Here is a 3,216-nt window from a genome sequence, read left to right on the forward strand (position 1 = left end):
AAATAGAGTTACTGTATTGCCCAGCAATTCTGTTCCTAGATATATACCCAAGAGAATTAAAAACATAGGTCCATACAAAAACTTGGACCCAAATGTTCATAAAAGCATTATTCAGAATAGCCAACACATTTAAATATCCCAAATGTTAATGAACTGATGAATGGATAAAATGTGGTATATCCATGCAATGGATGTTATTTGGCAACTACAAGGAATGAAGTACAGATACGTAGTACAACATGGATGAACCTTGAAAACATGCTAAGTGAAAGAAGCCAGACATAAAAGGCACACGTTGTATAATTTTATTTATGTGAAATGTCCAGTTAGAGAGATCCATAGAGATAAAAAGCAGATTAGTGGATTCCAGGGACTCAAGGGATGAAGGAATGAGGGATGAAGGTTAATGAATATTGTTCAAAGCCATCACACAAAAAGGAAATCTCTATAGTTTGTTTGTTTTGTAAATTAACTTTCTCATATGAATAAGCAGGGTGTTTAAGCCTAAGTGATCAGTTCATCCAGGTTTGTCACTCTATCTTTTCCTTCCCTCCTCTCTCCCTCCCTTCCTTCTTTCCTTCCTTGTCTTTCTTTTTTTATTTTATTTTGAACTTTTCACTATGTACATTTTAAAACAATGGAGATTACAATGGACTTCCAATTTATTAGAGAGCACAATGGATGGCCAAAGATACCCATCATCTACCTTCAACAATTATCATCAATATATGGCCCAATTTTTTCATCTGTATCCTCATCGATCACTGTGTTATATATATAGCACTCTGAGAAACAAATGTGCTCCTGTTCTGTCTCCGCGGCTGCCAGTGGACAGATCGTGAGCTGCTAGCTCTTCTGGGGCGGGCTGTAGAATGACAAAGTTCTCACCAAAGTACCGAGCTCCAGGCTCTATGGGATGGTGTCTGTCAGCCAGTGCTGAGGACGCCCAGGAATTCAGTGATGTGGAGAGGGTAATTGAGACCCTCAGCAAGAACTTCCATCAGTACTCGGTGGAGTGCGGGAAAGAGACGCTGACTCCCTCCAAGCTCTGGGACCTGGTCACCCAGCTGTTGCCCCATCTCATGCTGAGCAATTGGATGAGAAGACGACATTGACAACCTGGGCAGCTGTAACAACTCTAAACTGGAGTTTGGGAGTTTCTGGGAGATGATTGGAGAAGCAGCCAAGAACATGAAGCTGGAGAGCCCCCCTGGAATTCTTGGGGGGCTGCTGGGGAGAGGGAAACTTACAGACTGTGAGTCTAGAAATAAAACTTCTCTCCACCACTGCCACCCTGTTCCCCAGCCTGCACCTCTCCTCATCTCTGCATAGTTGAGGTTCCTAATGCCCTTCCCCAGGGGTCTCTGCATGTCAGTCCTGGGCACTCCCTGGAGCTCATGGGTCCAGGTGTCCCCACCAGAGGGATATTGGGGCCAAAGATGGATATTGAGGGATGCTGAAGAGACAAGGACAGTATAAGGGTCAAGTGGTTTGTTAGTGGGGGAAGGGCAGAGGAGCTGGGCTATGGAGAGCGATTTGAAGAGTGGAGCTGGGAGTATAGCTAAACATTTGTCACTAGAAAGGGTCTCTGAAAGCCTACCCTCCTAATCTCTTCTCTAACCCACTCTAGCTGTCTGTCCAGTGCACTCCCTTCCTGCCTCTGGCTCTGCCCCAGACTCCTCCCAGGATTCTGTCCCTGGGCTCCCAGGGAGGGTGTGACTTTGGGGTGAGAGGACCAGCTGGGTGCTCGGGCATTTACAGAATGATGGTGGTTTTTTCCTGTATCATTTGATTAATAAAAAAGACAGAAAAAGTGAAGAAGAAAAAAAAAAAAGAAACAAATGTAGACACAGCATGAAATGGACAAAAGATTTATTGGGGAAAACATCTCTGAAGAAAAAGGGGAAGAGAACTAGAGGAGGCGAGGAGAGCTGTCAGATACAACGCAGGTCTAACCCCTGTGGAGAAGAGAAGGCAGGAAGGAAGTTTGGGTAGAAAACCTCAGGGGAGTTTTGAGAAACTTTCCCCAAAGCCAGTGGGAAATTCTTGAGCCAAGGTGACATGTCGGATGAGTCTCCTGTTTCTTTGGAATGGCCTGCCTTAAATCTCTGCTGCGCTTGGTCATTGACTGACAACAGCCCTTGGGAAACATGGCTTCTGCGTAAACTGGTGATGAATCGATTTCAGAGCATAGCAGCTGGAGCTGATCAATTATACCTCTTGAAGTGGAAGATATGTTTTCATGGCTACCACCACCCCTTTCTCACCTAAATAATGATGAAGCAAACCATTAGCATCATAACATTTCATCTTCACAATTCTTTTCGGTGAAGTCAGCATCACATAACTATACCAAAATTTCTCAAAGGTAGCTTGGGCGTAGGAGATAGAAAGTAAAAAACAAACCTATAGATTAATCTCACTTTACTGATGTAAAAACCTTGACTAAAAACTTATCAAATAAAATCTAGTGTGTGTGTATGTCCACACACATACACACACACATGATTATGCATTCATCTCAGGAATACAAAGATATTTATTAATAAATTAATAATTTTGGCATAGTGGCAGTTTAAAGTAAAAATAATAGAATAATTGTGGGAGATATAGAACTTACTTGTAGGTTAATTAACTCGTAAGGTAACTTGCACTGTTCTGGGGTGAGACAGACAATAAACAAATACACCTACTATAATAAAGCAGCATGGCAACAGTGCAGGAATAGCAAGACAGATTACTGGAAAATAATGGAAAGTACAGAAATGAACCCAAGTTATATTCATAACCTTGTGCATAATAAAAGAATTTCAGAGCAGCTGGGAAAGAATGGATTATTCCAGAAATTATGTTAGAACATTTTGCTAGACATTTAGAATTAAAAGAATAAATAGCTAGATCCAACTTGACTCCTATATGTGAATAAATTCCAGGTAGATTAAAATTTTAACACTGAAAAAGTAACAAAAAAATTACTAAAATAAAAAATTTACCTTTTCTTGGATCAGGATAAGGTAATTCTAAGCATAGCATGAAATTCAGAAGGCTTGACTGGAGTTAAACATATTTGAATACATAATTATCAAAAACTTTGACATGGATTTTAAAATGCCAAAAAACATATATAAACACCACCAAAGGGAAAAGTGTAATATATGAGATGGAGAATAAATACCCACACTAAACTAACCACATCTACAAATTGGAACAGTCCAC

General features: G+C 40.7%; 1 pseudogene; it reads left to right on the forward strand.

The window, feature by feature from the left end:
- Positions 1-911: 911 nt before the first annotated feature.
- LOC103583359 lies at positions 912-1,332 on the forward strand (annotated as a pseudogene).
- Positions 1,333-3,216: the final 1,884 nt, after the last annotated feature.

This window comes from Galeopterus variegatus, unplaced genomic scaffold (assembly GCF_000696425.1).
Source record: "Galeopterus variegatus unplaced genomic scaffold, G_variegatus-3.0.2 Scaffold22242, whole genome shotgun sequence".
Classification (NCBI taxonomy): Eukaryota; Metazoa; Chordata; class Mammalia; order Dermoptera; family Cynocephalidae; genus Galeopterus; species Galeopterus variegatus.